General features: G+C 33.4%; 2 long non-coding RNA genes across 2 annotated transcripts in view; one reads left to right on the top strand and one right to left on the bottom strand.

The window, feature by feature from the left end:
• LOC135295244 (uncharacterized) overlaps nt 1–5,432 on the top strand; it is a 51,921-nt gene extending 46,489 nt beyond the window's left edge. The window contains exon 3 of the long non-coding RNA XR_010357278.1: nt 2,963–5,432. This is a non-coding gene — a long non-coding RNA (uncharacterized LOC135295244). The remainder of the gene's footprint in view (nt 1–2,962) is intronic.
• Nucleotides 1–15,264, bottom strand: part of LOC135295243 (uncharacterized) — a 58,148-nt gene that overhangs the window by 4,122 nt on the left and 38,762 nt on the right. The window lies entirely within an intron of this gene.

Here is a 15,264-nt window from a genome sequence, read left to right on the forward strand (position 1 = left end):
TCTTATAGAAGCTCATAAAATTTCTTTCTTTTTAAATTAGCTACTCCTAGTAACAGAAAAATAATCAAAATATGATATTATACTTCCTTGTCAGTCCCTTTGTTATGGGAACATTAGCAGGTCAGTGTTATTATACTGTTACAGAGTCATTGGCTCAATTAAAAGATCAAAACAGCAAAACCCAACATTTTTGCTGTACTTAAATGGGAAGCTCAGGCCACATCTGTTTTTTTGGCTACACATCAGTCTGTGAAGCAATGCTGCTTCATAGCATCTCTGTTGATTTTAAATTATAGCCTTAGCTTCTTCCATTCTCAGACATCCAATGTTCCTTTCATGTATTCCATCACTTAAAAAGAAATACAAGCAGGTAATGCAGACAATAACCATTTACAATTACTGTGATACCATTTTTATTAAAGATTTATTTATTTAAAATTATTTTAGTTTCATTCTGCCATTATCTAGATGTGATTTTCCTATTATAGGGAAAGAAAGAGTCAAAGTATGTAACCTTTGTCTATGCTTTCATTTTTCTAACTCTGAAGTGGGTAGTGTCTGACAATTTTCCATGGAAACTTCTTAATTTTGGAAATATTATTTTCATGGAACAAAAGTATTTCATTTGGAATATATTAGCTAGTATATTTTCTTGACTGGAGCGTTGAATGACAGTAATTTGTTACAGTGTACTCCACAGCAAAATTGGTGACAATACTTTCAATAATTTGCATGGGATTTTCTTGACCATCAAAATTCATTTTTTGTATCTGAAATCTTTCACATGAAATACAATTTTTTTTTTGTGAAAAAATATTAACATTAAGGAAGGAAGAAAAAAGGTAGGTAAAATGCCCAGCCTTTCAGAATGGACATTCTGCAACACATTTCTGGGAAGTTTTCAAAAGGTTTCTTTTATTACTCTACAACATAAGACAATTCTTTTCAATATGAAAAGATCTCTGGCGAGTTTTAGTGAAAATACTCTCTTAGAAGGTTAAGAAACGAAAACCCCACTCTTGGTTACAAGTATTTCTGCACTGTCACATGGTGAGAGTTTCAAGCCTTTTAATTTTTTTTCAATTCCCATATAGGTTTAAGACTGAGAAAAGTTTCAGGCTCAGACTTTAGTTTTATACTTATTTTAGTGCCTTGTCCTACTTTCTGTTAATTATTTCTAATTAACTTTTCTTTACTGAGTGAGATTGTTTCAATTTGCTGTCCTTGGGAGAGAAGCAGTCAAACAAAAAGACTTGCCAAGGCAAATTAAAATGCTGAAGTGTAAAATTTATTTTGTAATGCCTGCACAAGCCTTGCCTGTACAGCATTTAGCTTTATGTTTAGTGGATAAAGGGCAAGAACTCCAAATAAGGACATTTAATCTTGATTTATCTAAAGGGACATGAAAAGGAGAGAGTAACAGTTCTGGCTGCCTTTCCAGTATCTCTCAAGAAACACCTGGAAGGACTACCTGCAAAGATGACATGAGAATGAAAATTGTTTAGTCAATTTACTAATTGGCTTCTCTATATTAAATTGCCAATTTCATTTAGAGGGACAATTACTGGCTTTTAAGGTGGTGGATTTGGCTCATAAACTATATCTATGAGGAAATGAGGAGAGCACAAGTCATTTTTTTCAAGGTATGATACAGGAATTGCAAACAGCCAAGCCTACACCATTCCTAACTTAAAGTGGGTAACAGTGTGAGAAAAAACACGGAGAAGCTCTTCACTCAGTTGAGTTGTTTGCTTTGTTGTCTTTGGGGCATTGGTGGAGAGGGAGAAACAGAGCAGCGAGATTTAAGAACAATATGTTACTAACTTATAAAGGTTAGATGAAGGTAGCTCTACGACTGCCACTCAGGCTTGTCATGAAAAATAATGTCTTACCTCCATGTACAATTTTCTTTAAAAAAAAGAGTTTAAATTTTAAACAATTTAAGACTAGATGATCACATTTGAATTTTGGAAAAATGCCATGGACAGTTCAGGAGATTTTACAGAGACACCTAGAAAGTAGCAATTTCCATTATATACCTCCAGAATAAAATTTAAGTACCACTGAAGCCAGGTGAAATTCTGACATTTGCTTATTTAGGATCAGATCTCATCCATAGGAAAAAGATATTTCTTACTCCAGTCTCCCTAGTTTTGCATCTTATTATTAGGATGTTGTATGCCTTGTATGTTGGGATACTATCATTTCACATCTTATTTATCTATCCTTATTTATACAAAAATATTAACTAAATCTTTGTCAACTTCTAGATGAGCTCAAAAGGCAAAAAACAACTGAATTTGCAACTTTTGCCTAAATCCCTTTGTGCCAAATTTAGTACAAGCTGGTGCCTAACTCAATTTGTGAAAATGCCGTTTAGCCATGAGAGAACTGAAGTTTTTTAGAAAAAACTATTGAATTAATTATACATGGCATCTAATTTCTTTCTGGTAGGGAATTCTAGTATATATTAGTCATCTAAAATATGTTCCAAGAATACATTTTTTTTTACTTTCTGGATTTAAAACAGTAAAAGCAATGTTTGGTACAGAAAGCTATTCCACAAAGACAGCTTTATGGCCAGAATGGCTTCATGGCTGGATCAGTGAAGACTGCACTGATATTTCTATACTCTTAAAACCTGCAAATCCACATTCAGCATAGAAAAAATGAGCAAGGAATAAACTAGATAAGTCCTCTGTATTTTCCCCAATGAACTTCTTGAAATTAGTCTTTTTTCCTCAAGAAACCAGATCTTAGAACAGGAATGCAAAACCCAGAAACTGTGAATTGGGGTAAAAATAAACCCTATAAGCTCTTCTGCTAGGTTATGGATTTCTCAATGTAAAACACTAACAGAGTTCAAACAGTGATCATTTTCAGTGGAGGATTTATAATTTAAATGGAGATAACTTTTTAGATGAGTGATGACTAAGGTTGACTACGTTTTTTTCCTCAACAGGAAACTGTCTTGGCTTTAGGATTGTTCATGAGTGATTTACAATGTGTTCCAAAAGGCAGTCTTCAAAACACAGAAGTAAAGAAATTGCACAGAAAGTTCTGTCTTCAGATCTGCTCAGCCAAGGGAAGTGGCTTTCTGGCCACTGCACTTCTCCCTGGACCAGCCTCAAAGACTCCCAGTCTTTCATCACTTCCAACTTTAATGTTCCCATATTTTTCTTTCTTCTATTATGTCATCTGGAGGTAGCTAGAGAAGAGTAAAATTATTCCATTCCTTGTATCCCTTTTTGACCTAAATCCTAAGTGGATGATGAGAAGAGCAAAAGTATTTAAAACAACAGTTTTGACAGTCCTTGAAGATCTCTTACAGGCACTCTTGAGACGAGAAGACAAAGCCTAGAAACTTAAGCAAGAAAAGAAGAATTTTCCACAGATTATTTCCATTTTGAAAAATTTACATGACAATGTAATTTGAATTCCTTGCTTACACATTCAGTTCTGAAGAGGACTCTGAAATTTGCAGTTTTTAATCTCCTTCTCAAGAAGCAATGATTTTTGACAATGATTGTGTACTTCAGAACCTTTAACTGTGGTACTTCCTGAGCAAAGAATCACCTTGGAAGGGTGACAACTTGAATTTGAAAGAAATGAGCAAATGGGGGTTTTATAGCAAACATGGTATTCTTCTTCACTTGTATACATTTCCTCAGTTGGGGTTGAGGGGGTTCTGTAGCAGGGGTTGAAATGAGAAAGAAAAGTGGTAAGAGTCACTATATTTCTGACTGCATTAAAGTTTTCTGTATAATGTCAGCTTCCCAGGGAACATTAAGCAGCATTTTTGTCCAGGCAGAATATATTTGCTCAATCATTTCTCTGTAGCTGAAGCAACAGTTTGGAGATGGGGTTACCCTGGTGGCTGAAGTACAGAGCACTAACAACAGAAGTTATTTTTGCAGGACACTTCAGAGTGTTAAAAATCTGATGAACCCAAAGACTTGGAATGAGTCTAAAACACTGAAAAATTATTAGAAAGATTAATGCATTATTTCATCTGTATCTATAACATCTGCAGAGTTCTGTGAGATTTGAAAAAATGCTGTAATTTGAGACTACACTTTAGTGAAATTCATGAGATAAAACATTCAGTTTTACCTATTTCTCGTAATATTCACTTCAAATACAATTTAAAATGAAAAGAAATATGGGAGAAGTGAAAAAGAAGGAAAATAACACCTCCTATTACAAAAAATATTAGGAGCTAATTTAAAAAAGCATTTTCAAAGTTTTACTGGAATGTAAATCATTTTTAAAGCTCACTGCAAGGTGAGGGTAAAGATTTGTTCATTGTCATTAACGCACCTGAATAAGATCTTTTGACAAAACATTTCTACTTGGAAAATGGTTAATCAATAATCCTGAAAGAGTTGCTTGAAAGGCTTAGACTAATACTATTTCATAATGTAAATAAGACAAATATGAAATAAAAATAAATTAAAAGCTGTCAGAAAATGTTCAGAATGAAGAATACAGGAAGGCACCTCCCAATATGTAAAAACATTTAATTTAAAAATATAAGAGAACTACATTAAAAACAATTAATCAATGAAGATTTTAAATTTTTTATCTACAGAAGTTTATCTATTTATTATATAAGACTTTTTTTCTGAAAAATTATATTTGATTTATGAGATACAAATGCTTTAATTAACAGCAATTCAATTTAGTAGTGGAAATACACATTTTATATGTATTTATCAAATGGCTTTGATAAAACTGTGTAGTGCCACATATTACATTTACCTTGCTTGTTCTTTAACTTTCAAGTTTGGGCTTAAATAAGTGGGGCTAAATTCTTGGGAAATAGCTGAAAAAGTAGGGCAGAGGGATTTGAGAAGTGGTGAAAGGAAGACCAGTTTTAGAGATTATCTAACTTAAAGGAAGAACTGTTGAAAGAAGACAGAGAGTCAGTCCCTCATGTGTAGATAACATTTGGTTGATAAGACTCCAATTAGCCGTAAACCACTTTTTCATTTAAAATGAAAGGATGTTTTTAAACATTCATCATGTTTGTTCTGGATGGCAGTGAAATATATTGGTTACCAAGGAATGTGAGTTTTATTTCAATGTGAACCTGACGTTATATTTTTAATTTCTGGAACATAGGTATATAAAATAAGCAACAAAATACATTGTAAATGACAGTTTGATACAGATTTGTATTTTGTGTGTAAGGAATTTGATAGCTGTGAGCTTCTAAGAGTTTTGGTTTTTTTGAAATAAAAGCCTAAAGGATGTTTTCAGCAGCATGGCTGGTTTATGTCAAAGAAACCCCCATGACTTTTTCTTTAGATTTAGACTTTTAATTGCACAGATGTGAATTTTGATGCAAGTTAGTTTCTTTTTAAACTGATGTCAACAAGATGCATTTCAGTGACCAGCAGGTTTTTTCAATAAAAAATAATTAGGTTTGACCATGTTTACTTCTTTTTGTCATTGGCCTAGATATCTTGCGCAAAATAGAGATTCTAGTTCTCACATCTCTCTGTTTAACTACCATGACAAGAATAGATTTTTGATATTCTAATCCTGTTCTAAAGAAAGGATTTCTTACAGGGTGTCTTGTTAAATCAGCCAGGCCCAAGTGCCTAAATGTTTATCACATGAATGAAAATAAACAGCCAGCCAAGACTGTGATTTGCCTGATCTATACTGTGAATGTTGACTAGTCAAGGAATTTAGGTGACACTTGTGATTCACATTATCCTCTCTCAGAGTAAAAAATTACATAAGTGCCTCAAGATCTCCTGCTCTGAAGTTTCTTCTCTCTTTTCTTACTTTGTCAGATGAAAATATACAGATTTCTGCTAACTTCAGTGTAAGGTTTTTCCTTCTTATGATCAAGTGCCAGAATTAACCTGGATCTTTTAGGTGTCTGTAAGGTTTGATAGGCTTTTTTAAGCTAAGAAACAGTGAAACAGAGAGCCATGAAGAATGTATTTAGTACTCATATATTGGGAGCACTACTGACAGCATAATTCACAATTCAAATTGGTGATTTTATTATAATGCTTCTTCCATTTTCCATTTCAGGGCCCAGACACATTGCTTGCCACTCTCATTTTTGCTTCCAGTATAGTGTATTTCAGTAGCAGCTCTTGAAAGTTTTTATCTTCTTGGAAACGTTTCTTGAGAAGGAGATTAAAAACTGCAAATTTCAGGGTCCTCTTCAGAACTGAATGTGTAAGCAAGGAATTCAAGGTAGACTAAGAGAAAGATTTCAGTTTTGAAATTGTGTTTTAGGCCATTATTAGTACTAAAATAGAAGTCAGAAAACTTCTTGAAGGCAATGGGAGAAAAAATCAACACCATAAACTTTGGATAAGAACCATTATTTGTTTTTAACCAATATTAAAAAGATTCTATTAATATGCTTATTTAAGAGTTCTAGTTAACTCCTACTGTTCCTTAGTGGGTGTATGACCAACACAGTTATTTATTCTCTTTTAGCTGGCATAAAGTCAATAAAATCAGTATCTGGCTGAATATTTCAGAAAGTTCCTCAGTGTTCTATTTCCCTTCTTCCTGGCTATAGAATTCTCCTGCTGGATTGATGTGATTGACATATTTCTCCCAGCTATCTTTAATAAAATGGGGTTTGGATGCTTGGTGGCCCCAGGCTGACTGTCTTTTCCTCTTGTTTCCTTGCTGTCACATGGACAGCCAAAATTAATGTATTGTCTGCTCCTCTTCTCTTGGATCCCTATGTGGGTCTGAAGGGTCACAAGTGGAGCAAGAACACAAAATAATAAGAATTATCTCACTGAAGACAGGTTTCAAGAAGATTAGGTTTCAACAAAAATAAAGATTTGTACTGGCAGATATAAAATTACTGTTAGCCCAGAACTACTCTCTATCTCAAACTGTTTAATCAGTCTCAGGCAAAAATATTATCCATAAAATATGCAAATTATAAAAAAAAAAGATCTCCAGGATTTACTTAAGAAAAGGAAATTGATATTTGTAGCATACTATAGTAGAAAAGAAGCAGACAATTATTTATAAAGTGAAATCCTTTGTAAAAATTATGGTATGTGTTCTGCATTTCAAAATATCAGGTCTTATTCCCAAGTGGAAAGAAGGAAATGTGACTCATCCGTGAGGAAAAAAATAGAAAATTTTGTTTATCTTAATTTACAACCTTCACTTGCCAGATTTTAAGTTATTATTTATTAATCAAAAAATATCCACAGATTTAGGTCACAAATAAGTATGTCAAGTCACAGTATATTTCCCCAGAAAACTTTTTTTAATATATAATTAACACACAGAAGTTATCTTGTAGACAATGTGTTTTCTTAGCAGAGAGAGAATGAAAATGCGGCACTTGACTTTCCTAAATATCTTTATATCTCTGTTGGATTTTTTTGAAGGGTCTATTTTTTTCCATGAAACATTAGAATTTACCAAGAATATTTTTATATTTATTTCCTAAGAACAATAGCACAGTCTGGTTTTGAACAAATCATCTTCTCTTTTAACCTGCCAGTATTCTTGAAAAGCTTTTGACCCTCTAGGAAATGTAATGTTCTTCTGGTTTGTCTCAAACCTAAAGTCTAGGAAAAACTCTTTGCTCCACAAAGTGAATTTTGCTAGTTTTAATGAATTCTGAGACGTATCACCAGAGCCAGACCAAAAATGAATTTATTATCAGACTACCTGACCTAAGATTATAAACACCTGTCTTACACTAACAATGTCTTACATGTTAGCACAAATGTCAGCGAGTACTAAATTGTCTCAGGTGCTATCAACGTTTCCTGAAAATCTATGGCTTTGCAACTGTTCTCTAAAAGTTTTTAAATAAAACATATACTCTTTAATAGGCCTGGGACTCCACATTATATTTTATATTCTGAAGTCACTGCTGTGACTCGTCATTGAATACTGAGAATTCACTGCTAGTTCTAATAAGATGGAGTGCACTAAAATGGACTAGGAGTGAAGTACAATTGTGCTCCTAGAAATTCAGACTTTTTTGAGTAAACTCAGAACCTGCAATAAAATAAATTTTAAAATATCAATGAGGATATGTAGCAATTTGTTAATAGAATTATAAATATATATAAAAATATTTTTTTAGCAAGTAAAAAAATTAATACTCAAAGTTACAATAATAAGTTACTAATATTCTAAGATGTCTACATTCTGTCAGTGAAAGAAGACGAATTCGGCTTATATGGTGCATTTGGTTTAAATTTATTTAACAATTTGCAATTAGATGTTTCAAATGTGTGCTAAAGTACGGAAATGTCAAGAACTTGTTGATGAAGTTTTGTGGCATTATGCACCAAATAATAACTAATCTTAGGCAAAGTAATTACCACCTCCTCATAGCCACCAAATCTAAGCTTCTAACTTTGGAAAATGGGGGAAAATTTCTGACATCTGTCATATAGTTTTGTTTGTGCTCTCCTTATCTCTCCTGCTCTGCACAGAGTGAATATTTTTGTTTTCTCAGAATCACAAAATCATAACATTGTTTGGGTTCGAAAAGACCTTAAAGATCATTTATTTCCAATCCCCTGTCAGGAGCAGGGACACCTTTCACTAGACCAGGTTGCTCAGAGCCCCTTCCAACCTGGCCTTAAACATTTCCAGGAATGGGGCACTCACAGGCAACCTGTTCCAGTGTCTCACCACCCTCACAATAAAGCATTTCTTTCTAATAGCTAAGTTTGAAGTCATTCCCCCTTGTCCTGTCACTATGTGCATTTACAAATATCTTTCCATCTTTTCTGTAGAAGAGTCCCTTCAGGTACTGAAGGGCTGCTATTAGATCACCCTGAAGCTTCTTTTCAGGATGAATAATCCCAATTCTCATAGCCTTTCAAAGATAGACTTTTAAACATCCTGACAGAAGTCACAGGAAAGTGACTTGAATTAACAGTGTCTATAAAACCACTGGGAAGAGCAAGGGTGTTTGCAGCATTCTACTCTCCTAAGTTACCATCTTATGGTAAACTTGGACTCTATTTACCCAGGTGAATTCAGTTCCAAAATGTTACAAAATTAGAATATAGATTGGATAAAACAAAAGTGCAAACTTTAAAAGAAAGACCCTGGCAAGAAGTTCTCCTGGCTTCCTTAGAGTCTAGGAACAGTAGTCTGGTTATCATGAGAAAAAACCCCTGGCTGACAGACTTCTTCCTTTTGAAAAGTAACACTGAGTGCATAGGAGTCAGCACTGAAAAGGGGATGAATACAGCGTAAAAGTACATGCATACTGGATGGTACTCCACAGAATAGTCTGACTTTATGGGTGTTCATTCCCATTTATGTCAACACTTGATAATTTTTACAAAATTGCACCTGCTCTTATGATGAGATTGAACTGCATCAGAAGAAACAAAAAAAAATTAAATCTGTTGATTTATTTACTAAAATCATTGTTGAAGATATTTGAGAAAATTACAGAAATTCAAATAATTCCTAAGCAAAGACCAAGGAAAAACCAGTTTTGTATAAGAGATATAATTTAGCTAGAAATAAGTATTGACAATCCAACAAACAAAGATGAAGCAAACTTTCATGGTTTTGATGAAATATGCTTACATACAATATTATTACTCACCTACAGTGCATATTCTAAAACTCTAAAATATTGCCTAAACAGAAATTTATGTGAAAAAATAGGTGAATTCATGTGCTGTAAGTGGTAAGGTATACATTACTTCATCTTAGCTCAGTTCATACACATCTGTAAGAAAATTGTTTTGTTCACCTCTAACCACTAGAAAAACTTCTTATTTGAGCCATGTAAGAGAAGTTCTAGACTCTTATGAAACACAGTTTTTCATGTCATACATATACACACAGTTTTAAAAACTGCATTATAAAAACATGACTTCAGTATTTCATAACCCTGAAATAACTTGGGGTACTGTGCTGGTTTTAATAACCACTGTGAACCAAACTCCAAATAGCTCCTCCTTTTCACCCTGCCTCTTCTGAAAATGGAGGAACAATAAGGAGAGTTTATAAATTGGAATAACTATTTACTAAAATCACTATACCCGCAGCAGTATTAATAGCAAAACATCACAAAGTCATAAAGTTGATGTCATAAAATTTATGACATCATTTTGTGGATATTAAGTATCACTTCAAAAAATGATTGTAAGAAAATAAGAAATTTCTAACAAGGCATTTAAATGGAAAGACACAATTTCTCTCAGAAAGAAATTATGACTGCCAAATTGCTGTAGACTGAAATTATTAGACCTGAGAAATTATCCCTCTTTTCTACTTGAATGCATTCACTCTTCCTCAGGCATTTGATGTGAGATATCATCAGGGACTAAAGTAGATGGACCTTTAATCTGATTTAACATGCTGCATCTTTTATCAGCAAAACAGGTGAAGGAGAAGAGGGGTCCAGATCATTGCTGGTGGAAAGATAAACTATTCATGCTTTTACATCCTGCTCCATCATATAAGAGTTAGAACATGTATTGGTTTGACCAAAGACAGAGAGAAGAAAGATTTTGAATCATCCAGGCAGCTGAAGAGCCAAGTATGTGGGTGAGCTCTGAAAACAGGAGTTGTTTATAGAAGGATATCATTACAACACTGCTGAAGCACCCCTGCTGGGTTGGGGTAGGAAATTGGTTTTCCACTCTCCCACTGCAGGGATGTGTCATTGTTTTGCATCAATATTCTTGTGTTTGAACCATCTAGGTTGGTGGCTGATGAAAATCAAAGGACTGCTAATTGGTGTTCTTAAAATGTAATGAAATAAATAATGATAAATTAGACAGAAATAGTTGGAGGTTCTTTGTATCACTCTTGGCTAAGAATTTGATTATGAAAGTAAAGCCAAGTTAAGAAAGGAAAATAAAATATTTTCCCAACAATGTTAAACTGTTTAAGAGTATCTAGAGACTAAATACTAGACATATATACAGAAATAATTGAACACTGATTAAGTCCATGTGGAATATTCAGAAGCTTAGAGTTAGAAAAAGCATATTCTATTAAAATTTATAATTTGTACATAAATCTCATTTCCACATTTGGTTTACATTTAAGGATAGTTTAGAAAAAAAAACATTCATAAATGTGGTGAATTATAATGCTGCACAGATTCTATAATGTCTTCATGCTTAGCAGGAGACATGGAATATGCAGAAAAATTACTAATCCAAGATAACTGGGAAGTAATAAATCCTAAATTTTGGGAAAATGAGCATCTGCAAAAGTATCTCAAATCATTTTTCCAAATCCAAATAAACGTGGTTTACAAGGGCATTGCTTTCTCATGCATAAGAAAAAGACTAACTAGGGGATTACTTGAAGGATATTGCTAGATTGCTATTATGTTACTATTAATATTACTATATACTGATACCAATGTAAGAAGTATGCTATATTATTTCAGGAATAAAATTAAGCAGGTCACTATTTCCTGAGTTGATGATGATGATGATGATGATGATGATGATTATTACTACTAATACATCAACAGCAAACAGTAGACTGATATTTCTCTAAAGAGTAGATTCTATTTGATAGAGGTCAAAATAATGCTTTTAGAAAACCAAGATTTTTTAAAAGATGGATCAAAAATATTGTTGTATTTGAAGAATTTGAATTTTTTTCTATAATCATTTATATTTTACTGCTGGTTTTGGTTGTGCTTAATTAAGATAATTCTTCCAATTCTTCACCATGTAATAGTTACATACTTTTTCTGGTTCATATGTTGTATTTTCTTTCTAGCTTTGGAGTTGCTTTAACAATTTTATGTATTCATAACACAATTCTGATTAAAGGCTTGAAAAATTACATAAAATTGTCTACCATCAGACAAATACAGTCACACAAAGTGTTTCTTTAGTAGTGCCTGTCTCATTACCTTACTAATTTTCTCTAATGAGTCAAATATCATGCAAAGCTCTGTCTCTAGTGTTGGCAATTTTTGATGCCATTTCACCTTCTAATTCTGCTCTGCATGAAGTAAAGGATAAAATAAATACCTCCCAACAGACAGTGCAATTCCACTTGCATATCTGTGTATACCAATATCCAACTCCTTTCTTCTAAAAATTTATTGACTTACTGACGAAGTTGCATTTCCCCAACATTGTCAACCAGCTCAGTCAATAAGAATAAAAACATACTTCCCCACCATTTTGTTTAACACTCTTGTCCATCCTTCCTTCAATTAAAAGTGCTCTCCACTTCCATGCAAGTCACATTCCATTTGATGCCACCCAGGAAGCAAAAGGAAAATAGTCAATTCTGCAAAACCACTTTAAAAATTTAATACATTTTTGAAGGGATAATGATTAATAGAATCTGAAGCCTATCTGACATTTGAGCCTGGAACACGAGTCAACAACAGAATGGAAAAATAGTTACAATCTAGCACAAAAGTAGACTAGATAATGAGAGCCAGTATTGCTTTAGGCTTTCTATTTCTTTACTTTGGTAACAGCATTTGAACTTGAGACAAAATTTTAGGAAACTTTAAAAAATTTTTGCCTAAAGCAATTTTATTTTTGTGATATACTGTTCAGTAACAATGATCTACTTCCTCGGTTTGAAATTTTTTGTTTTAATGAGTTTGACATTTTAGCAATTAGAATATAGCTCACTCAAGAAGCAAAGTACTTGACTGATTGGAAAATTATATGAGATAGCATAATAAGCAGTGATTTGGGAATGGGCAGACCTCATCAGGCCAAAAATGCAAGTATATATTAAAGTAGGATATAACACATCAAAAAAAAATCAAATACATTTATGTTCAAAATAAATGCTTATTTTATTCTGTTTTCATTTGTACTTGAAGCACAAACAGGCACTTTTTTCCCCACTTTTTTTTTTTTTATGGGGAGCAATTGAACCACAATGAAGCCAATAGGAGTGAGAGGGAGATATATCTGGAATATGCACAGTTCATCTTCAATTGTATGCAGAAAGATTCCTCCAACAGAAAAGATGAACTAAAAACTTTGGAATTAATTTTAAATGAAAATCTTTCAAGTGACATTTCTGTAATGCTTTTTCAGTCAGAATTTGAGCTGGCTAAATATGTCAACAATCTGATATTGATTGCTGTTCAATAGCAGCAATGGAAATGAATGGAATGAAAAACATGGGACACACATTTTTTGGCTGTTAGAGCTCTAACCCTATAATGCAATTGCAGTGAATTGTAATCTCTTGGATGAATGCTAGGTAGAATTTCTTCTCTTCTAGCAAGCCTGTAGCAATTGCCAATAGATTTGTGCAGAAAAGATAAATTCTGTGTCATTATGAATATGTTTATTTTCTAATCTGTGCTTGTTAAATCAATCTGTATGTGTGTTGTAATGGGGTAGGATTTGCCTTCGTCTGAACAGTCAACATGCTGTACTAGATATGGGTTCCAGACAATCAGTTTCAAAAATTTAGAGGTAAAAAAAAAGGCAGGAAAAAAAAAAGCCACAATCAAAACATACCAAAAATAAACCCCAATAAACAAACTACCAAAAACTATTGCTTTGGGAGTCATTGGGTTAAGCAAACGTGATATTTAAAAAAGGAACAGAGAGAGAATTCCAAACAGTTATATTCAGACCTGGACACAACCCCCTGTGAAGAAAAACTTTTGGTTCAACTCATTTGGCAGAGGAATTGCTTCTGTCTTGATTTTGAACCCTGTGAGAAGACATCACTTTGTTTAATTCACAGCTCCCATACATAAAAGATGCCAGTCAGAATAGTCAATTCACAAAAGATTTTATGCATAGGATTCTAGTCTCACAAATGACCTGTAATTCCAGATACTCTTCTAGTTATTTACTCTTTGAAATATTACTGATCGCCCACTGAGGAAATTGAATGTTCTTGAGATAGGCTTAAAAATGCTTAAAAGTCTTTAAATATCTATTTGCTAGAAAAACACAATTCAAACATCCAAGAAAAAAGGGAGAAGGAAGAAAATCAAGAGCAGCCAAGGATGTTTTCCAAAACAAATGAAAAAGGAAGTTTGAAATAATAAGACTTATTTTAGAAGTTCTGTGCTGTGAAATATGCAGAGAACACTGGGGAAAATACAGGATACAGAAGAGGAAATTAAACTACTATAAAAATTGCAGAGAACTAATTTTCTCAGTGGTTTTCCATTAAGATTATTTATTTTGTACAGTAAATTGGCTGTATTTTTTCTACAGATTTTAAAATTACATGACCAGATTAAAAAACATTCTCATTCTTTTCATCAGGAAGATAAAATTGAGAACACACTTGTCTGTAAATATAAAGAGGAAACAAACTACTTCAGGGTATCTGCTGAGCCTTTTGGTCTGTTTAAATCTTGTCTATTTATATTTAACACATTTATCTACAGCCTAACACAAAATGTACATTTCTATAGCAGTTTCTTTTTATCTAAACAGATATAAGATAATTTATTACTTGTATAGTGTAAGGACATCCACTAGATCAGATTTTCACAGGGTTATGCCACACTGTTTCACTGGTTTCCCCTGCTCAGACTAAATATTCCAGGTACTTCAGTTTTATTCCATTTTTATTCTTTCTAAATAAAAATTGACAGTCATGGTAGATTTTTAATAAAAAGAACATTTTAATAATTTAGTAATAACAAATAACTGACTTATTTCCCAATTTAATTAATTGTGTCCAGCTCTGAAGTCCTCAGAACAAGAAAAAAAATGGAGTTAGTTGAGCCAGACCAGAAGGCTATGAAGATGATATAAGGGATGGAACACTTCTCCTATGAACAAAGGCTGAGAGCTGGTAATGCTCTGCATGGAGACGGCTCTGGGGACATCTTACTGAGGCCTTTCAGTACCCGAAGGGGGTACACCTACAAGAGTGTCAGAGAGGGAGTTTTTACAAGGTCATGTAGGGATAGAATATGGGAGTATAGCTTTAAACCAAAATAGGAGAGGTTTAGATTAGGTATTAGGAAAAAAATCTCCCTAATTTGAAGAAACTCTTTACTGTGAGGGTGGTAAGGCACTGAGAGAAGGGGTTGCCCTTCATGGAGAAGTCATGGATGCTTCATTCCTGTAAGTGCTCAAGGCCAACTTGTCTGCAGCCCTGAGCAACCTGATCTTGTCCCTGCTCATAAGAGGGGTGCTGGAACTATATGATCCCTAAGGTTCCTTCCAACCCAAACAAATCTATGATTCTATAAAAGAAACATAAGAAGGCGAGGAAGACATTATATCATGTGCATATATTATTTTCAGCGTTATATTCTGTAATTCTTGTGTATTTATTATTATA

Source organism: Passer domesticus, chromosome 2 (assembly GCF_036417665.1).
Source record: "Passer domesticus isolate bPasDom1 chromosome 2, bPasDom1.hap1, whole genome shotgun sequence".
NCBI classification, from domain to species: domain Eukaryota; kingdom Metazoa; phylum Chordata; class Aves; order Passeriformes; family Passeridae; genus Passer; species Passer domesticus.